General features: G+C 33.8%; 2 protein-coding genes and 1 long non-coding RNA gene across 6 annotated transcripts in view; 1 reads left to right on the top strand and 2 right to left on the bottom strand.

Moving 5' to 3' along the window:
* Window positions 1-23,874, bottom strand: part of LOC145243682 (integrator complex subunit 13-like) — a 1,170,185-nt gene that overhangs the window by 618,483 nt on the left and 527,828 nt on the right. The window lies entirely within an intron of this gene.
* Window positions 1-23,874, bottom strand: part of LOC145243684 (uncharacterized) — a 701,194-nt gene that overhangs the window by 176,669 nt on the left and 500,651 nt on the right. For all 3 annotated transcript variants that reach the window (XR_013862938.1, XR_013862937.1, XR_013862936.1), the window contains exon 7: window positions 4,123-4,262. This is a non-coding gene — a long non-coding RNA (uncharacterized LOC145243684). The remainder of the gene's footprint in view (window positions 1-4,122; window positions 4,263-23,874) is intronic.
* LOC145243683 (FMRFamide-activated amiloride-sensitive sodium channel-like) overlaps window positions 1-23,874 on the top strand; it is a 531,594-nt gene that overhangs the window by 43,470 nt on the left and 464,250 nt on the right. The gene's annotated exons all lie outside the window — the stretch shown is intronic.

Genomic DNA, 23,874 nt, shown 5'->3' with positions numbered 1-23,874 from the left:
GAAAATTGGATAAAATCACATTTATATGCAGAGGAGGTAACTTGGAAATTTTAGATTATTTGTGTCATGGCTGCCATATTTGTTGTCTATAGTGATAGACTTCTTTTTGCTAAAAAAAAAAATAACTGTTGCTCTACTTGATGGATTTTTCTAATTTTGGGATATGTTACTATTTTCAACATAACAATTAAGTACGTTTTTGCTTAAAACGACATATTTAAAAAATCGATTTGTCGACTAAATATTTACAAGCACCAAGGATTTTACAAAGTCACAATACAGTGTGATGTCATAATATATCCCAATTCATTTATCCTTTTTCTTTCTTACATATTAATGTCATTCGTCTTCTTTCACTACTAGACCATTCAGATCAAGACAGTTCATCTAGTTATATATTTTATTACATTTTCATCCCAAACAAGACACAGTGCCACTTTGATGGAGGGGCCTACTATCAGGAACATAAGTTACAGAGATACTATGTAGGGAGTTGAGCAGCAACATGCTTGTTCACATAATACTTGAAGTTCTGCATGTCAGAACAGCTGGGAAAGCAGGAACCTGGAAGGGAATTCCAAAGTCTAGCAATTCTCAGGAAGAATCTATTAAAGTAGAAGGCTTTCTTACATCTAGGGATTTCAAATCTGTGTAGGGGTGGGACTTTGCTGTTTGTCAGGTTTGTCGGGGGTATTTACGTCGAGAGGGTACAAGGGCTTGTAGTTTTTCAGAGCATCCACCGTTAAAATACTTGTAAAACAAGCAGAGGGATGCAACTTAATAGTACAGCTGGGATGAGATCAGGTCCACATGCTTTTGAGGTGTCTAGTTTTTTTTTTTATATTATGTACTTGAGACGGGGTGTTTTTCAGATCATCTAGTGTGGTCTCTGTTCACAAAGGAATATCAGGGAAGGAGTGGTTTGCTGGATCCAAAGTAGAGTTTGAGGCAAACTGACAAGCAAGCATGTTAGTTTTCTTAGTTGCTCTGCAAACAACCTCATGATTTTTGGATTGTGGAGGAATTGTTGATTGCCCATTATTTACTATGCTGTTATAGATTTTCCAGAAATCACAAGTTTCTAATTTCTGCGCTTCAATGCGTTTTCTGATAGTTTCGGCATATTCTCTCTTAGCTGTCATTACTTCTTTCTTACAATTACTTCTTAAACTTTTGCCTGTTCGTACTGGACTTATGTTGGATAAATCTGCAGTATGCATGTTGCCTCAGAGCAATGGCAGCTGCACAAGTAGAAGTAAACCATTGGGGAGAGTGAGGTTTGCTATAGAACTTTTTGTGGGAACATGAGCTTCAATTATGTGTGTGTGTGTAGAGCAAATACGTTTTCTGTATAAGTCTGAGGAAGCTACGGACGGGCAAAAAAACGGCCGGGTAGCTGAAACAATAATGTAACTTAACAGAAAGATACGGTAATAAAAAATAAAACGTGTGTATATATATATATATATATATATATATATATATATATATATATATATATATATATATACACACACATAATTAGATGGCCTGGGGGTTAATTTTAAAAAAGAAATTTTTATTACAAAGGATTCACCCTTATCAAGACCTAGAGGCCACTCGAGGATAAGGGTTAATGAGTGTACAGTAGTCAATGGGAAAATGTAGTAATAGTTAGTAATGGAAAATTGATAAATTCAATTACTTAAGGGGACCGGCTCATGAAGAACTCGTCCACTTTGGACTTGAAGACGAACATATTGTAGTCTGTTGGAAAGCAGGAAAACAGACCAGAGTTCCACAGGCGAGCAGTTCTAATAAAGTAACTTTGTTCTTGGAATCTACGTTTAGGTTTAGGCACAGATAAAGAGTGGGGGAAATTATTGATAGTAGTTTCAGCTAGACGAGTGTTTTTCATGAAATTAGGCCGGGGTGGATCATAGATTGGGGTTCAAACAAGCACTTGCCATGAAAATAATGATAAAGCAGAAACAGGCTTGTAACATTTCTTCTGTGAGAAAGAGGTTGCAGGGAAGAGAAAAGGGCATCGCCCATTAAGTTACAAAGTCTATTTTGAACTCTGTCAAAGCAGGATAAGCTGCTTCTAGCAGCTCCTGCCCAGATGTCTACGAAGTCTATTTTGAACTCTATCAAGGCAGGATAAGTCCTTTCTAGCAACTCCTGCCCAGATGTGGCAACAGTACTCCATCCTTGGACGTACCTGGTTCTTATACAGGTAGAGAATCGCATCAATAGTGAGATATCTACTGGAGCAGTAGAACGATCTCACCATTTTTCCAGCAGCCTTGGCAACGAATTTGATGTACGTGTTCCATTTCAGATCAGGAGTAAAGGTTAGACCCAGAAGCTTGTTAAAAAATACTGGCCTGCAAAGTGAAAAGTGACTTTGTGGCTGATTTCAAATCGTTTGACCAGCAGTAATCATTACTTCCTACATTATAATTGCATAAGCATGAAACATGGCTGTCTGTGGGTAAAAATAATTAATATTTTATGAAGAGAATAATTAATATTTTAGTGGAAGAGAATCTCAGTAGAGTGTTCGCTTATTAAACAAATTTTAAAAAATAAGAGTGTAATATTTATTTATATATGTAATATACAAGCGCAAAACAACATAGGTACTGTCGGTCTCAAATCCAAACTAAGGGGATCTACAATTTTCTAGGGAGGCAGACATAAAGAGAAGCTTATGAGAGTCTGGTAAAGGAGACAGATTACATTTGGATTTGAAACAGACAGTGTTGATATTGTTCTGATCTTCTGTTTTACTTTATAAAACGACATCCATTCACATCATTTTCTTTGTTTTACTTAGTTATCACTTATCAAGGCCAAAAGCCACTTAAGTATAAACGTTAATCGCGTTAAACAATTGTCAACCGAAAACTGATCATTGCATCTCAAAAATTTAGCAGCATTATATCAAATTAGTATGGGCCAAATGAATACAAAAATGGAAATGACACAATGCTGTTTCCTTTTCATAAACACTTCTCACATTTTAAATTTTTACAACTATGGTTTGTTGAAAAAAAAAACAAACAAAAAAAACATTCTTTTCTACCATTCATCAATAAGATGGTAAGATACAGCTGAAGAAGGTTGGCGGTTGCATCAGCCAAAACGTTTTGAGAATGTCACTGAAGATGAGAGCAATCAACCAAACAGTCCAAATCTATATAAATAAAACTGTAGGTCTATATCTGTGTGTAAATATTTAACTGATAAACTCTTAAACTACTGGTCACATAAAACTAAAATTAACAGGAAATAGTAATCATACACCAAAAATGGTTTGTAAAGAGTAAAATCTTTGTTTGGATGAATAAATAACGCATACAAACAAATACATCAGCAAGTTGAAATGCAAACTATTCATTTCAACTTGCCAACATATTTTTACTTCTTTCTGTGCATGCCCAAATTCAATTCATTTCTTCAAATCATTTAATATTAAATCTTTTTTCTCTCAATAACTACATCGGTAGAGGATGCAATTGGAGCAGTAAATGTTGTGGTTTCCAAACCAAAGTTATTGTTTTTTTTTAACTTTTGAAATCAGTACTATACATTAGGTGCAATAGAGAATTAGCTTCATTATAAAAAAATACGAAATTTGCAGAAATTAAAAAAATATATTTAAGCATATTTTACGTTCAGGCAAGCCCCCCCCCCCTCTTACTAGTAATTAATCCTCATCTCAAAATTTCAGAAACACTCAATAAACCAAGTTTGATTACTTATTAGACGGTTTATACTACGCATCTGTTGATAATCCATTTCAAGGCGGTCATGTTGTAGTTTGCAAGTAAGCAGTCTTGTGGTAATGTATTCCACAGACGGGAGACTCTTGCAAAAAAGCTCCATTCCATTCTGGTACTAGGCACATGAAAGAAGAAGGGAAAGTTTTTTTCCACTGTGATAGAAGGGTGAGTTCTTACTGTGAATGTCTCACATGGAGAAACCAGAGAAAGCATTTTTTTAATATTTTTCATCTGTATTTTAGTGGGTGACATCATCCTTGTGTGCAAACAAGATCCACAGAGTTTTCGTAGTACATAAAGTAATTTATAAAACATAATAATGCTTAAAATTATAAGTATTTTATAAATGTCTTACCTTTCGCTGGTAGCTATAAACTATCATCGATTCGAGAATGACATTATGAAACGTTGGTGCTTTTTAGGAATAGATATTCAAAGATTTGCAGTCGAGACGTAACCAGCTCCGACTATGAACAGAAAAAATTCTGGCTTTTACTGAAATATACAAATGAAAAAGGCGCAAGGACTATTTTTCAATCAATTAAAAAGATCACATTTTGATTTTTACGTAATATTTTTTTTTTTTTTTTGATACCTTTATTAGCTTTGGAAGTTTTTATTTGGAATTTTTACAATATCTTTTCTTTTACCTTTATTAAAAAAAAAGTAAGGTTATGGTTACGGTGAAAACAGTTTGGTTTCTATTGTGTAGAAGTACCGAAACAACATTACTGAATACACTTAATACAAGATAACAATCAAAATTTGCTTTAGTTGAATAACTTCTTTGCAACAAAACAAAACAAAAATTGCCTAACGATACATTCAGTTTATTTGGTGAAGTTAGTTAACGTTCGTTAGTCTCAAAAGTATCCAATGAAATTCGGAATTGATGACGTAAGCACTTAATTTTTCTTGGGTATCTATTCCTAATATGTATCAAAATCTTATGCTAATTCCCAATAAAATCATCATGAAATCAAATGATTTATAATTTAATAATTTTTGATTTCCTATAAATTCAACCAAAAATGTTAATTTAATACTAGAAAACGAGTTATGACCTTTTGAAAGCTTATGGATTCATAAATGATTTTCCTTCATTTCTTTCTTCTTTGATGGACGATGTCATCATTTTGTAACGTCATCTTACGCTACACAGTTATCCCTCATATTTGTTTTAATGAGTAACGTCATCCTTTAGTGATGTCGTCCAGAGTGCATGGGGACAAACAAACCAGCTCCATATTAGTACATAAATACAGATTGCCTTTTGTTTGTAAGTAAACACAAGGGTGAGAAAGTGAGTTATATCAGTTGAGAGAGAGAGAGAGAGAGAGGGGGGGGGCGTATACAAGCTTATTTGTGGAGTAATTGACGCAATGTATTTTCTTTATTTATTAAATTAAATTTGTCATATTGAAACGGAAATATCAAAAGAGTGCCAGTGTTACCTTGTCTGTATATCTGAGACTGTGTATAAGCTGTCGTTATGTTTAGTAGTCTATTACTGTGTCTTGTGTTGTCTGTTGAGATGCCTGTAGTCAAACAGCCAAGATAAGATTTAATTTGCCCACAAGTAGTCTCTGTAGTCATGACTAACAATGTGACAAATTGAGTCTAATTATTGGATGTGCTTGTGTTCCCACTTATAGAGCTAATGCAAGAAAGTGCTCAGCTTCCAGCATAACTCTTTTTGAGTGGTTAAACTCTGATTTCGGTAACTAATTAGGATTAAGTATTTAACTAATTTAAATTGAGTATTATATAGAAATTGCTTTTCTGCTATTGATGTTGATGCTGAAACAGAGTTCCACATCAATAAAATAATAACATTAAAACCTATTTTCTTAAATTCACCATGGAATTTCCTTAGGTCTTAATAGTCATCTCTATATTCTATTGTCACTGCTTATCACAGTAAATTTTAAAGATATCTCAACTCCATATTTCTTGTGTATAGCTAATTGTAGACAAACTTGAGCTGCCTTATAACACCCAGCTACATGGAAGAGTCCATTCCTATCGCTTCCAAAGACATTAATATGCAATTAGAGGTAATTGATCTAACAGGTCCTCGAATCGCCTGACTGATTCCAAGATCAGTTCTCTTGACCATGACACTAATCGCATCATCCCCCAAAATAGCGTGTAAATAAATACCAAATATCTTCAACGATTGCTATGTTGCATAGTCTTTCTTTTATTGGGCAGGATTTCTTGAAATGTTCCATATTGCTGGAGGGATTGTGCTTTTCTAGCTAAGTGCTCGATTGCTTTGTTTTACGACATATCAACACTTTTAGAATTATTTAACGCAGAATACGGTAATCTGGAAAACAGGTTTTATGCTCCAAGTTGTTTATATTGTCAAATATTTATTCATCGTGTTCATTTTGGTTGTTTTTACAGCATATCAACTTGTGTTGGGACGATTAATCAGAATCGGAAATCAGAACTTTTGGTGGTATCAGAATCAGAAAAATGTGTGCCTATTTTGCGATGCCAAAAACGATTCTTTTATTTACTTTTTTTTTTATTTGATTTTATTTGAAACAAAATCTTCCACTGCTGGTAGTAATAATAAAATAATAAATATTTATTGATTTTAAACTACTATAAAACTAAAAGCTATATATCACCCCCACAAGTGTGTGTTTTTTTTTGATGTTTCGAGAAAATATATGCACTTTATTTTTTTTTTTGCAAAAGAGTCACCACTTATCAAGGCCCAGAGGCCACTCAGGATAAGGGTTAATAAGTGTACAGTGGTCAATGGGACAATGATGTAGTAATTGTTAGTGGAAATTTGGTAAATTGGATTACTTAAGGGGAATGGCTCATCAAGAACTTGTTTACGTTGGACTTGAAGACGACCATATTATAGTCAGCTGGAAAGCAGGCAAATGGAAGAGAGTACCACAGGTGTGCAGTTTTAAGAAAAAAGCTTTGTTCATGAAATCTATGTTTAGGTTTAGGCACGGATAAAGAGTGGGGGAAATTATTGATAGTGTTGTAAGCTAGACGAGTGTTTCTCGTGAATGTTTGGTGAGGGGGGACCATAAATTGGAGCTCAAATGAACACTTGCCATAAAAATAATGATAAAGCAGAGACAGGCTCGCAACCTCTCTTCTGTGAGAAAGAGGTTGCAGGAAAAAGAAAAGGGCATTCCCCACTAGGCTACAAAGTCTATTTTGAACTCTGTCAAGGCATGATAAGGTCTTTCTAGCAGCTCCTGCCCAGATGTGGCAACAACACTCCATCCTTGAACATACTTGGCTCTTACATAGATAGAGAATTGCATCAGCAGTGAGATATCTACTGGAGCGATAGAAGGATCCCACCATTTTTCCAGCAGCCTTGGCACAAATTTGATGTATGTGTTCCGTTTCATATCAGGAGCTTGTCAAAACATGGAGCCTCCCCAAGACGAGAGCCATTCCTTTTAATTGATACCAGATGGGGATCAGAGCGTTGATGATGTAAAGACAAAAGCTTAGTTTTAGATGCATTAAAAGTAACCAGCCACCTCTTCCCCATTGTACCACATGCTCATGATCAGAAGAGAGAGAATCAGAGAGAACTTGGTCGTTTACAGTCTTTGATGTACTGCCATAGATGGTAGTGTCGTCAGCATAAATATCTACGAATGATCTAAAGATATGATTTGGAAGATCATTGATGTAGATTAGGAAGAGAGTTGGGCTCAGGATGGACCCTGAGGGACTCCAGCATTAATACTGTGAGCTTCTGATTTCTGCCCATCAACCACTACTCTTATGAACCTATCAGAGAAAATGATTCAATAATTGAGAAGATATTTTCAACTATCCCGTAGCTCGAAATCTTGTGAAGTCGACCTTTATACCATACTCAATACGTGTTTTTGCTGTAATACTGACAAAATAACAACTTCATGGCTAAATATTTAGAGATTTATAAAGAATTGGAATCGGGAATTTAGAACGGAATCATTTTTGCAAAAGGTTTTATACTTCAAATTCTTTATATTTTCATATAAGTGTTCATGGTGTTTAGTTTGTATCCATAGTGTTTAGTTTGTGGAGAAAAATGATTTTTGTTTTTGGCTTTGCAGAACATGATTGAGTTTTGTAAAAGAAAAAACAAAAAAAAACAATAAAATCAAAGTTTGGTGAAGGAAGTCGATATCTTCAGACAGCTTAATCCGGTAGTATCAGAGTAGGTAAGTGTATAGAATGTCTATGTATCGCCGGGATTATCATCCAGACGACAATTCTCAACTTGGTTGCAATCTTCCTAACATTTTGTCCGACGTAATGTCCAATCTTCTTCTGATGCATTTTTCAAATTTCTGAATTTATATATCAAACCTGGGAACATATATGAAACTTCAAGCAGAACTTTTTATTTAATTCATGGGAGTAGACTGTTCTTATCCCATCAGCCATGACCAAGTAGAAGTAATAATTTTGTCATTCTTGATTATTATAACCTGCAATAAGGATTGAACCTTCAACTGCCAAAAGATTGTGACTTAAAACAGATTTTTTTATGAATGTCTTTAATTGTTAATCCGTTTTAAGTAATAGTTTTTCCTTTTCTCTCTTTTAATTATTTACATGAATCGCCTCCTACTACTACTACTACTACTTCTCTTGTCACTTGCTCTTTATTCAAATCATTAACTTTTGTGATGTCATTCATAACATAAGCTAGTCAATATAATGCCAAATACCCCACGCAAAAAAAAAATTGCAACATTTTTTTTTTTGCATAATTTTATGTCAGGTTGGGTCTACTCTACCTCATACTAAAAAGCTCATTCGCATAAAAGATAAGTTTCTGCATTGGCTGAATTCATGGTTTACCCTGAAAATATTATTTATTCGTGATTTTTTATTTATTTATTAGTACATTTTTTAGTATATGCCTAAATGTGAATCGGGTTGAATGCAACACTACAAGGTAGACTAAAAGAGCAGAACATCCTCCTCTTATCTCCAAGGGGAATAGGTTTTAATAGCAAATACACATCATATAACCTGGGATCCATACCGAAATTGCTGCACATTTTGGGCCCATTCTGTAGAAGTGGCAGAAGGAAGGGGTAGAGGTAACTCTAGATATGGTATAAGGGGTGACTCAACATCACTGGCAATCATTTCATGTGAAAGACTGACCCTTAAAACATGGGTAAAAATGAAAGATTTATTGGTTTATCAGGAAAATTGATCAAGTTAACGTTTTAAAAGGTAATGGAAAATGACTTGTAAATCGAAAATGTCCAGCTTCGAAATTTTAAACTTTAACATACTTAAAATTTGTCCAAATATATAATGCAGAGTACATCTAACCATGAAATAAAGGTGCAATTTTTTTGTGTCAGTTCGTGAATTGATCCTTCTAATAGTATAATGTAAGTGACCTTGTCTATTTGCATGCAGAACGATTTCTAACAATCTACTCTGTCGATTTCTGGTCTACAGGGTTGATATACAGGGGATTTGGACCTGTGAAACAAATTCAATTTAGTTTTTAGTCAGTAAAAATAGCTGTTAAGCAGTCAGAATTGAAAAATTAGAACTTGGTAAGCTTAAGTGAATTAAACATCTATCTTTTCTTTTTTTTTACACAGGAATCACCACTTATCAAGGCCCTGACTCCACTCGAGGATAAGAGTTAATGGGTATACATTAGTCAATGTGATTATAGCATAGTAAGTAGTGGGAATTTTGTAAATTGGATTACTTAGGGGGACGATTCATCAATAACTTGTTTACATTGGGCTTGAAGACAATCAGATTGTAGTTAGCTGGAAAGCAGGCAATCGGAAGAAAGTCTCACAGGCGTGCAATTCTAAGAAAGAAGCTTTTTTCGTGGAATCTACATTAAGGTCTAGACACAGATAAAAATGTTATTTTAAAAATTTTGCTAAGCATATGGACTTAGCTAAGATGGTAACGAATACTGCTGGAGAGCTATATGCTTTAGTTTCAATTCTAGGTGTTGGCACTCAAATCATTCTTTTTTTACTTTTGAAATCACCACTATATATTAGGTGTAAAATAATAATCAATAAAGAATTGGCATCATTGAATCATATCAGGTGACAAAAGCAGGTGAATAAAAAAGAAGAAATTTAAAAAGGCAGCAGGCAATGCGCACATAAAATCGATTAAATAACGAATGTGTACAGTCCCAGAAAAGACAACAACTTAAATTGCAAGACACCAGAATTAGCGTCACGTGATAAAATTATATTATGTTAAGCATTTTTAAATGTTGTTACTGGTTTCATATGTTATTAATTGTAGGTTTCTGGGTTCTTCGAGTATTTTTAATTAGAAAATCTGCCTATTAGCTTTATTATTATTATTATTATTATTATTATTATTATTTATTTATTTATTTACAAATAAATACACACTTTGCTCTTTATCATGGAGTAGAGGATGTCACGTGATAAAATTGTATTATGTTAAGCATTTTTAAATGTTTCATACGTAATGTTATTAATTTTAAGTTGCTGCGTTTTAATAAAGATAGCTTCCGGTATTTTTCATTTTTTAAATTCGTGCATAATTTTCCTGTTAAGTAAAACTTGTCAAATTTGTAACTAAAATCAGATGGTACAGTTATGTTTTTCTAAAAATTTTGTAGGTTTAGCTAGAATTTACCAGATGCATGGTGAAGAAGTGTGATAGGGTAAAGCCCTTGTACCCCCTCGATGTAAATACCCCCGACAAACCCGACAAGCAGCTAAATCCCACCCCTACACAGTTGAGATCCCTAGATGTAAGAAAGCCTTCTACTCTAATAGTTTTTTTTCCCAGAACCGCTAGACTTTGGAACTTATTTCCGGGTTCCTGCTCTCCCAACTGTATTGATAAGGAAGTTGAAGTGCAATGTGAACGGACATCTTGCTGCTCAACTCCTTACATAGTATCCCTGCAACTTATGCCCCCAATAGCAACACCCTACATTAAAGTAGCACTGTGCCTTGTTTGGGGTGAAAATGGAATTTTAAAACAACAAAAACAGAAAAAAAACAATATAGCTATTTCTTCTTCTTATTATTATTATGACAGTTCAAAAGGCATTTGAACTTATAAATAACATTGGTACTTTCTAATATTCTATGGGTTGGAAAGGAGTTGTTTGTTCTTATGGGTTTACATACATGAATTACCTCCATTAGCTTTACACCAAAGGAATAGCTGTTTGTACATATCTATCTTCCATGTTCAGTCTTTATTTAATAAACAATTGTTTCAGACTTAACTGCCTACACAAGTGAAATAAAGGTAATAAAAACACCTACCAAACAGGACATTTCATTTCGCATTACTAAAATGTCTTTCTTTAAAATATTTTCATTTGTATTTAATTCACAAAGGATATATCATGATTTGGTTGCAGATGAGGCAGGCGAGGTGGAAAGTGCTTATAAAAAGAGTTAAGAAGCTCTAAAGTGTACAAATAAGGCCAATGTTGAATTTTTTCTTAATATTATTTGTTATGCAAATAATTTCCCCAAAAGATCTCCCAATAAAAATGACACTTCTTTCTTCCATTATTTGATGGACTTCATTTCAATCTTGCGATATTTTATTTTCTTCCGGATAAGATGTTCAGCCAGTCGTTAAATTTATGATAATTCATTCAAAAGCGTTAATGGAAAAGATATGTATGGAAAAACACATCTTTTCTTTTCACTCATTTATGTTTATATAAATACACATATATCTAGTCATACACACACATCTATGCATATTTAACTATACTTACATATGCATACATATTTGTCCATATATATATATATATATATATATATATATATATATATATTAGATGTACAGGGCGCTGCCCGGTATTAAACGTAAGGTTAAATTCGTTTAAAAAATCAAGTAAAAAAAATGGAAAGAAACTGAGACACATGTATGCGAGTATTATGTTTTTTTCTAAACAGTTCACTTCTTGTAAATAAGAAATAAAAATACTCGAGCTGAAATCAAAACCAAAATCTAAAGACACTGAGTCAAGTACGATAACCTTTAGACTATCTTGACATAATCTTGAAGATGTTTTCACCAACCTTGCAAAACAGTTGACAAACATATAAAAATCCGACGACCCCCCCCCACGTACCAATTTTTCTATTTTGACTCCTTAGCAGCCCATTTTTTCTGGATGAAAAAAAAAACTGATTCAAAACTTGCCACATGTCTGAATACCCTATATACCAAATTTCAAGTCTGTAGATCAAAACTTTGTTGAGTATATAGGTTGAGAAGTGTCCTCACACGCACATTCTAACTTCTTTTATATATATATATATATATGCATAAACACATGAACATATGTATATGATTTTCTATATATGCATATAAACACCTGTCTATGGTCTACTATATATAACTATAAACACATGGCTGCATACCTATACACATGCCTATAATTATGCATATGTATGTAAAATGCGTTCACTACTTAACACCACTTTTTCTTTTAAACAGGTTTCCCATTATTATTTCTGCCCATCTTCTTGTCACTTTATTTATTCGCATCCACGTAAAAATGTGAGAATTAAGTATTCGTCTGATTGCATTGTTCTATCTTACACCATATTCCCACCCAATCACGTATACTTCACCTTTTTCCTCTTCCTATCCATCTTTAGGGAATCACTATTTGATTCCATCGAATTTAATGATTTACTTGGACTCTTCATTGAGGGAGGAGAGAAAAATCGAAGACAGGTTTATGAAATAAGTTTGATTTTATATTGTTATTTTACATGCGTTTGAGTGTATAGGCCCTAATTTCGAATTTATTATCATATATATATATATATATGATGGAGAGAGAGAAACATTATTGTAGATAGGTATTTAGTTCTCTCCTACTGCAAGAACTTAGACACCAGAGTTGGAAAGTGGAATCGAGAAATCAGCGCCTCTGAGGAGGGGCACTTCGACCTGCAAAAAGTGCCTGGGCAGTCCCGTTGATATTCCATAGTGAGGGCACCTCAGGGGATTAGCAATGAACTAACCCCTTCTCAAAGAGAGAAAGCAAAGCCTGAGAGGGTAGTCCTCCTAGAACTTCACAAAACTAAACTCCCACCTCAAAGTCAACAAGAACTGGATGATTAGAGGAATGGTCTAGTCTTTTGATTTTGGGTGCCCAGGATAAAAATCCTGTGCCAGAGAAACATTATTGTATAGCACGGAATGTTCTTGGTTAATTAGCTATATTTTATCATTTCCATCTTACAGATAATTCATCATATATTTCTGTCTAATTGTAATATTTAGGCTCTGTAGATGAATTATTGCTCCATTTTTTTTTCTGTGTACTTTCGACTAGCTCAACAATATTAATTACGAATATAGTTTTACATAATTTGACGTGCTTAGGTTGGTAATTAACTCCAAAATAAACTTAACCGACAAAAAAAACTTCTATGTTTACTTCTTTTAATTATTGGAAATTTAATTAGTCACGTGCCTAACATGTGATCATGTCCCCAAATACGGCATCTCATCATCCATACATAGTCTAAAAAAATAAACAACTATAAATTGCCGCACAGTTTGAACTCAGCAGAATTTGAAAGTTGAAAATTAAAAAATAAAGTTTGCAGGTTTATGTTAATCTAAACCGGACCCTATTCTTATAAATATGTAAAAAATAATGGCCTGAAATTATCTGGTTTATTAGAGCTCTGGTTGAAACGTATCATGATGTGTAGTCAAATGTTTGTAGAAATAAAAGAATTATATAAATACAATAAAGATTCTCATGGATTTTAGCCTTACCTGGATTACTGTGTGTGTGTGTGTGAGAGAGAGAGAGAGAGAGAGAGAGAGAGAGAGAGAGAGAAAAGATCGATTTTTGATAGTTTTGATGTTAAATAAGATAATTTTCTTTTTCAAAAATCAGTTGGTTTTAAAAGTTTAGAATTCGATTTTTCAAATCTTCTCCCGGTGATCAGTCAAAGATTTAATATAAAAAGAAAAATGTAATACGTGAATATATTGCCCAATAAAAATTTAAAAGAAAACATTTTCATTGTTTGCAGTTAATAAATAAAAAACGACCATAAATAATCATAAAAAAATCACCTGTAGTGACAAAATAGAGATTAAATATGCCGTGTTGACGTAAACTGACAACCATAAAACATGGCTTCCTGTTTGTTCTATTGAGGAATTCAAGATTGGTTATTTTTCAATGAAAAGTAAAATATTAGACTAATTTTAATCTCTATTCATATAAAGTTAAATAAATGTCGAAAAGTTTCTATATTTGCATGTACAAGATTCACTACTAAACCTGTCATAAATTTTGGAACACAGCTCACACACACACACACACACACACACACACACACACACACACACATATAAAATTTTATGTATCTATTTTCAGTATTTACTTCGACAGTGCTCAATATGTAGGTAATAACTTTTGAAAATATAAACGTTAAAACATTAAATGGATGCTTTCTATTTTCAACTGAATTTATTTATAATATGCTGTAACGCAGATAATCGAGTTATGATTTGGTGTTCACTATTGATTCCCTTTTAATCTTTTCTCGCTTTTGGTCTTAGGCATTATCTTAAAAGACGTCCAGTAGTAATGCGCCATATTTGGGTGCTGTAGGGAATGTGGAGTTGACCCATAGTTGCCATTGCTCCTAGGACTAAAATTCGCTGACTACAACCCCATGCAGAGAGTCATGGTGATACTAGATCAGGTTGTCTGAAAATATTAGCTTACCATCCTTAGCTCATTCAAAACAATTTCTCCAAATAGATAACGTTCTTTTCCATAAATTATCATGTCAGGGAGCTGGATATTCGAATCGAGTTTCACTTTTTTTATACCAAAAAACGAAAGCAACATGCGGCAATCCAAAAAATGTGGAATATTTAACGTTTCAAAGTCGGGCAAATTAAATAGACAGGCGACCCCCGTTATTAACTCGTAGATATTATGAATAGATGTGATATAAAAAGTTTTAAGAATGAGAGAGCTGAGCGAGCAGCCCTTGGAAAAAAGCCTGTTGCGGACATACACACACATTTTCGCTTTTATATTTATAGATATATATTAGGTGTACCTGACATTACCCAGTGCAAAAGTGTAACATATTTCTTACTAAAGCTTTCATTTCTCTCATTTCCCCTCTGCCGGTTTACTCCTTCCTCTCCCCACCTCCTCTTTCTTCTCCACTTAGCCCATTCCTCTTTGTCAATATACACATACACAACTCGTAAGGGAATTAACTCTTTGATTAAAAAAGAATTCAGAGTTACTCCCCTTCAGTTAGTACATAATCTGCCTGGAAAACTTCCCCTCTCTGAGGAAATCTGTACTAGTATAAAGTTAAAGAATGAATAATTTTTCTTTTAGATATAATTTATCCAGCACAATACCATTTACGAAGATACCAACTTTGTAGAAAATGAAAAATCAACATCTTTTTGATGCATACAATATCTGCACCCTTGACTACATTGGAGGAATGGGAAGATTTTTCAACCTTGTCATTCTCACTACAAACTTTTAAAATAACGTAAAAATACAAAAGAATTCTATTCACAAATTCCGTGTCTGTGCCGTCTGTTATATTATTTGCGTGATTAATAAATCTTTATGAAAAATTCCTTCCTTTTTATTTTTGTGATGTGATTTTGAGAAATCAATTTGTCTTAAGTAGGAACTCTGGCCAATCGCCAGAATCAGGAAGAACCAATTTAATTATTCGATTATATTAATTTGATTTTTGTTAATACTTTTCTTTCACGTTAATTAAGCAAGAGCAGTTATTCGTCAGTTGTGTCAATCTGCTCTGTTGGAGATAAAGATGATATTTCAAATTTGAAAGACTAACGAAAATCCTATTTTAAACTTGAGCATGACAAACCGTTGAAAGTTAAGCATCAAAGACCAAAGAAAATGTTATTTAAAACAAACCAAAGCAAACACCATTTAAAATTTACACATGACAGACCTTGGGGAAATGCTATTTAAAACTTATGCATGATGAACTATTAAAAATAGTATTTTAAAACTTAAGCATCAAAGACCGTTGAAAGGGCTGTTTAAACTTTAAAGCCAAAGTAAATGTTATTTAAAATTGAAGTGCAATTGACTGACAGAGCCTCTTATAAAGAAGTTTGAATACATCTAAAATACGATGCATTCATTTCACTTGCATGTTTAACAATCAAAATGACAGTTGTCTGAGTGTATATGTATGTATCCAACTCAAAGTTAAAAACTACATAAGACAGATCCACAATTTGCTTCAGACATAACATAGTCACGTTTTGTTTTTTTTTTGCAATGTTCATTCTTTTGGAGGTCCACCAACATGTAAATTAGTCACACAGAGAGAGAGAGAGAGAGTGTGTGTGTGTGTGTGTGTGTGTGTGTGTGTGTGTGTGTGTGTGTGTGTGTGTGTGTGTGTGTGTGTGTGTAAGGGAGATATTAAGAGCGATTTTTCCATCAACCTTTTGTGTGGAATTCAAACTAAAATACACTTTCCGAGCCTTCAGGCTAGATCAGATGTGATAGAAAAAATTGCATTCGTTGGAGTTTGAAAGACAGCGGATAAGAGTGGTAAGCTTGTGTGTGAGAAGTGGAGTCAAGTACAAGTAAGTGTCCCCTGCCTAAGCATGGCGCACATCGTTCCAGATTCTGTCAGGCCTCAGTTCTTTGGCAAAGTTTTTAAACTTCTAGACTCTTAGCTTGTCGAATGAGTTTCCCCCTCTCTGGCAATAGAAAGCCTCCAAGATGTCCACTCTCCATTTTTACTTCTCTTCGTCCCTGGCCCTTCTCCATCATTGGCACTCATCTTGAAAAGACTCCACCCACTCTCCAACTTCACCCCCCTTTTTTCTTTTTTCCCCACACTTAGATCCCACTTCAACTTAAAGATTGACCTGTTTTTTTTCAGCAAATCAACAAACCGGAAAACAGTGGTCGATCTATTATTTAGAAAGGGTTGGGAGAGCCTCACTAATTTTTATTGTTTTTTGTTTATTCCACACTCCTTTGCGAATGGAATGAAATCTATGTATCTATTTATGAGTTAAATCTATTTATGACTTAATAAACTTGTTTCAAATGTTGGTTTAACTTAAGTAGGGCAGCCCCTAGAGTGCATGTGGTATTGTGGTGAGATATCTCTAGTTAAGAGTAGAATAGACAATTTTAAGTATTTGAGACCAAGGATAACCAACGACACCCATTATCCTCACACTTTTGATTGGCCTTGTGCCGAATTTGTGAAGCTTGTAATTCTTTATATTTTGTTCAAACAAATATTTTAAAGTGTATTATCAAAGTTCTGTGCTTGTTCAGAAGAGGATACATTTTTCTTGAGAAGGGAATGAAAGATCGTGAGAGAGAAGTTTGAAAAGAAACGTTATACACACTTTTTAACTCTCCTTGTTTTTCAATCTGCAAGGTAACGCCGGATAACCATGCTAGTTTCAAATTAAAATTGAAAATGCAAAAACGCCAGACATTATCATTTAGATTCATGTTTGTCTGAGAATGTTTCGTATTTGTTGTATCTCTTGATACAAGTCTGCATAGAGTTCGTTAATGGAGTCGGTTACAAACAAAGTGGTTAAAAGACAGTCATAGAAATGAGTGGTTGGCCAACCGGGGTTAGACATATTCATGTTTAAAGTTGCTGCTTAAATAAATGAAAACGAAATTCAAAAAGGAACATTCTGTAGACATATGCATTAAAATTAACAGTACCATATTAGTTTGGTTCCTTTATTTTACAGTATATCAACCCTTTTCGGGTTATTTAAGGTCAATAATTTTGGTAAAAAATTTTATGCTTCAATTTCTTTATATCTTTATACTTTTATATAAAAGGAACTTTGTGTGTTAGAGTTCGTTTCCTATAGACTTGAAAATGGTTGGGCCGATTTTATTAAATTGTAGACGAAGGTACTTTGAGTTCTTAGATAGGTTTTGTTTTGGAATGTCTTCAATGATAATCGATAATCGAAATAATCCAATAAAAGAAGTAACAGGCGATTTTGACCAAAGTTAATACCTTACGCAGCCTAACATCACAATTGCATTTGAAAAGTTTTATTACCACACAAGCTGAAAGGCCCGACATATAAAATCAACAGTAGGTTCTTTGATATGTCAGAGGCGAGTTTGGAATAAATGTTTCTGTTTAAAGCACAATTGCACCATGATACTTGACATTTTTATTTTAAACTTAAATTCAAGCCATTATCAATGCACAAACAGTAAGGCCAGGCATATAAAATCAAGAGTAGATTCTTTGATAAGATAGGGATGTGCCTGAAATGAATGTTTCTGTTTAGAGCACAATGGAAGCATGATACTTGACTTTTGCATTTTAAAGCAATTATATGTAAAAATAATTTTGTGAAATCAACTAGGTTCTTTACAGTACAATGTAGACTACAATGTATTGTGGACTAAGTCACTGCATGTAGGCATGTGAAGCTCTCTCTCCCTATGCACCACAATGGGTCCCCAACTAGAGCAGGCAATCAATCAATTTGAATGAAAAGTAGATGATTTCACCGATTTCGATGACGATAAAAGTATGGGAGAAACATTTGTTGATAATCATTCAATCCAGGGCAACTTTATTTATGGTGTTTCGTTTGGTTGTTTTATAGAGGAGAATCGTTTTTTTTTTTTTTTTTGGCTTTTCAGAAAATGATTGAGCGTTACGAAAGGAAAAGGAAAAAATGACATCAATGTTTGGTGTATTTTAGGCCAGGAAGCCGGTATCTACAGAGAGCTTAATCTGGTAGCATCATTAGCCAAAAAGGAAATAATGTTAAGAACACTCTCAGAGATGGTCAATTATTTGTCACGATTTGTTCAAAAACCTTAATGATTTTAGCTGCTCAAACAGTTGGGTGTAAATTAATTTAGATATTTTCAAATCACTTTTGAAGGTCCAAGTTAAATTTATACAATGCTATGCTATCAAGTGGAACATAAGGCTCATTATTATAATAGGATCAAAAACCTCGGAGTGAAGACATAGTGTATTGTGAGTTTATGGCAATTCTAGATTATATTTAACGACTAAATTATTCAAACGATGGAAAATAAAAAGTGAACTTTTGGTTTACTGTCAGTCCGTTTGTCACTTTCGATTTCTTTCTATTTTATCTTTTAAGCCTCTTATTCCACAGTGTTTCTAACAAAGGAGGAACAATTGCTGTTTCCAGAATCAGTTGTTTTGATCGAGTTGTATGCAGAGATTTTCTAACAAACTTTTTATTATTTTGATTATTTAGATTTATTTGAGAAAGACCAATGTCGCAATTGAGTCACCATTTTGGACCAGCACTACGAGTGGAGGATCACAGCCTGTGTAATGAACACATACAAACATCTTATTCTCCAAATTCTGCGATGAGGAGATTATAATTACACCACTAATAAGAATATAAACAAAAATTTATCACAAAACTTGGAGGATGAAAGATGTGAACAGGTTCACATTTTTTTTTACTGTTCGGCTCATTACTCATGGGATTAAAGATGATCTCTCTTTCAAAGACAAGTTTGAATCCTACAACAGTTTAATTTTTCATTTTGTAATTTTCTTTATTCATTCCCAGCCCTGTAGACTAAATTGCATATTTAATGATATTACCCATACAAACAAAAAAGTAGTGAAACCTAATATATAAAATTATATTGGTAAGATTTTAAAAGTTGTACAAAGTAGCATTTAATCTGCAAACTGAAACTTTGATTCTGATTATTCAATTTTCATTCGTTATTGTTGTAGCATGTTAGTAGCAATAGACTAACATATTTTTCTACAATGTATTTAAAAAATAGATCATTTGGCTCAATAATTTGCTCATATGGAGACATTTCTCAGATAAACACCTAAAAAGAAAAATCAGATAAGGGAAAAACTCTTCTGGTCACTTCAAATAATGCATATTACCACTAAAGCATAAGGGACTACTTTGATAAGGGCCGGATTTATAGAGGTGGCAACCTGGGTAAGGAGCTGAGCAGCAAAATGCTTGTTCAAATTACATTTAGAGCCTCAAGGGAGAAAGTGGTTTTATTCATTTTTTCAGTGGGGAGACTACTAGGTTTGAGCATTTGTTTTTCTTTTGTTTTTGATAGAGAAGGGTTTGAACAATATGGGTGTTTGTTGGATGTCAAAAACAAAGTGCACAAAAGTAGACTATTAGCCAAATCCGTATCTATGGGGTTGGGGCCAGCAGAGATAACTGCAGAGTCCCTTTCCATGTACGACATAGCGCTATAGCTATCTTAATATTATACAACTATTGATAGAGCAGATTAGTTCTATGTAAGAGTTAGGGACCTGTACTACCAGTTGGAAACAGTAGTCAGATAAGCTGTCAAACTTGTATCCTCAATCTGTCAAAATAATAGCGGCTCAGAATGGTTATGTGAAATCAAGTGTAAAACAAGTGTCCCCATCAAACTACTGTTCTCATCTTCGATATTATTTACGCAACATATTTTACTATGTAACCTTAGGCCTTCTTCGGGTGCATGTTGCTGAACCGAGAATCAGTACAGAATTTCAAACAGAACCCTTTTTGGAATCTGTGGAAGTAGCTTGCTCTCACTCTATCAGCCGTGATCAGGTAAAAATCTTGAGTAATTCATGATGTTTTCATAGCATCACCAGCACTCAGGACCGAACCGTAAACCATCAAAAGATTGTCACTTAGTACTGATATCTGCACAGATTCCCAAGTTCAATATAAAGATTTCAGAGTTTGATAAGATCAAGATCAACCTGAAGGAGATTGGAGGTTAAATCGGTCAAAACTTTAGGAAAATAATATCCAAGATAAAAATAGTAGTATGAATAATTCTGAAACAAATTGTTGTCCAGAAAAAGTGAAAGATAGAGAATGGCCAGCATATGTATTAGTCAGGAAATAATGTCAAGCATCGTAAGTTTTGGAAATTTCCATATGATACTACCTCTGTACTTGGGCTAATATACAAAGAAGTGCAACCATGCTAGAGGCAGTATTCTTTTAGTAAGAATTAGTCTTCATTATTTGTTTGTTTCTTTCTTTTAACATAGATACTGAACCTACAAATAAGACTTGATTATAATAAAATTGAACAAAATGGACCAGTAAAGCTAGTACTTAATAAACTCATTATTGCTTTTAATAAGGTCTGGCAGTTTGGTAATATGGAGACATTCTTAAATAATCGTCTGAAAAGAAAAATCGTCCAAGGAAAATCGCTTGTATCATTAACAAAATTTATATGAACCTTTCTTATGATTAGATAATGCAAACTAAATATTATGGTATCCATTTGATGCACAGTTAGGGATTAATACGCATTGGTATTTACTTAAAAAATTAACATGGATTTAACCATATACAACCATTAATTTGGTATAAACACTCATTCTAAGTCAATAGACTATAACTTTTGCCTGTTTTTAACAGGTTAAAAAGTCTAGTTATTAAATAATCGCGTAAAAAGACAAATCAGCCAAGGAAAATAGCTTGTATTCTTTTATTAAGAGTTTATTTCCTCATTCTTTTCTTTATGAGCAAACAGCAAGGATTCATTTGTAAATTAGACACTGTTACATTATTGATCTTTTTTTTTTTGTCTTTACTTGTGTTTTGTTTCGTTTTTATTAAATGAAAAAGAAAGATACATTTAGATATTGGAAATAACAAAAAGAGGTATGTTTATAAAACATAAAAATATTTACAAAACAAAGTTGAATCTAATGGAACCCTGGGTACATAATAAACTTCTAATTTTCTGAAACTGCTGACTTTCATAGTCTGGGGTACTAGATGGACTATGATAAATTGATTGTAGGAATTCATGAGATGGATACCTACAGTTTAGAAATAGCTATTAGCAAGACCTGACGTTGCTCGGGAATGAATGGGGTCCATTATTATGTCCCTTTTCACTATGCTAATGCTGGAATCGCCCAAATAAAAAAGCAGACAATTTAAAAAACATGTAAAAAAAATAAAACACAAGTTAGGGAAAAAGGACACACATATCGATACATAGCTATAAAAAGAATTTGATGAAAGAAAAATCCCGTCTCCCTGTAATGGATGTAGTAAAGTGCATTGGGTTAAGGACTGTCCATATTTATCAAAAAATGTTTAATACGTAAAAAAAAAAAAAAAAATAGGACACAAAGGTACTTATTGCAGAAATAAAATTCAATAAAAACAAAAAATAGTGTGTTTGGTGGAGACTGAATCATGAATTTTTATAGTCACATATTTTCGCAACCCTTCTCCATTATTATGAGGAAGGGTTGCGAAAATATGTGACTATAAAAATTTGTGATAAAGAAATAAAAATGCAATTTAATTCGGGCTCAGAATTTCAATAGTAAATTTAAATACCTGGAAGAAATTCAATAAATCCGCAATGCTAAGAACGTGCAAAACAGCAAAGGCCATTTATGGTATGCAAATTAACTTCAAAGGTGAATTTTTAGCGAACGTCACATTATTGGGAAAGATGAAAAAATGAAAAGCTTATATATTAAGGAATACCACTAACCTACTTGGGTCGGACTGGATTCACGAATTCAAATTATGAAACCAGCTAAGCAATAGTTTTTGCGAAACAAAAATAAAAAGTACAATAGACGCCCATACCTTGAAAATAAATCAGAATGAAAGTTTTCTTGTTCTAGGCCACAAAAAAACAAAAAGAAGGGACAAAAAAAACAATACTGTCGTAGACCAAACAAATGTAGCTGTCTCTTAATGAGAACAGCGCCTGACCACAAACCAAAAAATCAAAAACAGGCAGGGTACTCTATCGCTAGTCCTAAAGTGATGACACCCTTGCCAACTGACCCAGTTGTAAATGTCTATGAGACTGCAAACGATTTTTTACCGGATATAAAAACTTCAGCTACACCGCAACAGGTACCAGTCGCAACTCTATTTTTCCACTATTGGAACAGTATTTACCGTGAGTCAACGTTACTCAAACATATTACGTGCAGCAAAATAATAACACTCAAATTGTTTTTCCACAATATGGAAAAACTGCCGGACCGTTTTACCCAACATTTCTTCAAAACAGACAGTTCATCAGGTTAACAACACTAGTGGAAATCCTTGGGACAATATCGCCCTTTGTTTGATGGATTATTACAAGTGGGGTTCTAAGTGAGGTTTATTGGTCCTTAATTACTTGTGGCTGAGTCTACCCATGCAAGTAATCAATTGTTTTGTTGAATTCTTGCGATTAATACATGAGAAAATGTCAATAAAACGTTTTTCTTGCAGGTCAAAAGAAAAAGTTTCGCCCAGGACAAGGAATCTTCCAAGGACCAAACTGAAACCGTCTACGACATGCTTGATATTGAGCCTCCCCAAATCACACCAGAACTACGATGTTCAGTCAGGAAAAGAAAAATCAATGAACTATTCATGGTCCTCCAAAAAAGGAAAAAGTATTGAAACACCGTCCAGAGTTATTAGCTTAGGGGGTAGGGCGGAACTAACCTATGTTTCCTACTAATAGACTACTCCAATCTCAATAAATACCGGAAGACTGAGCCGTAAGGTGTCAGTCGACACCCAATACTTGTACTGGGCTGGTCACTCAAGTGTGGTGTCTGCACAGATGCTGCACTCAAATTGTCTTCAGTCAATGGAGGGGAAACCCTTCTATATTAAGGCAATTATATTTTTGCAAACTGCCAGAGTGCCTTTTTTGAGGGGAGCTGGTTTTCTCACACATTAAAAACGACCTTGTGTCACATTTTGTTTTCGTGGGGAAGCAAATAAATACCCAGTCAATAACCCAGGTTATTCGTCGGCTATTGTATGCTTTGCAAAACATATTGTTACTTTATTTTGATATTCTGTTTTTCTTTGAAACCTTTAACAGGGCTATAACACCTGGCTAAACTGTTTTAGAAGCATGTATGTCTGAAATAGCATGAAGGTTTGCGAAGAAAATCTTGTAAGCAAGTGATAAGATGGTACAGAGTGGAATTGAGGTAAAGTTGACCCCCTGAACTTTCAGAACTGGAAAGTGAGTTTGCATAATATCAGA

This window comes from Euprymna scolopes, chromosome 22, assembly GCF_053919585.1.
Source record: "Euprymna scolopes isolate OS-2025 chromosome 22, ASM5391958v1, whole genome shotgun sequence".
Classification (NCBI taxonomy): Eukaryota; Metazoa; Mollusca; class Cephalopoda; order Sepiida; family Sepiolidae; genus Euprymna; species Euprymna scolopes.
The sequence above is the reverse complement of the archived record's forward strand: the minus strand, read 5'-3'. Positions and strand labels throughout refer to the sequence as shown.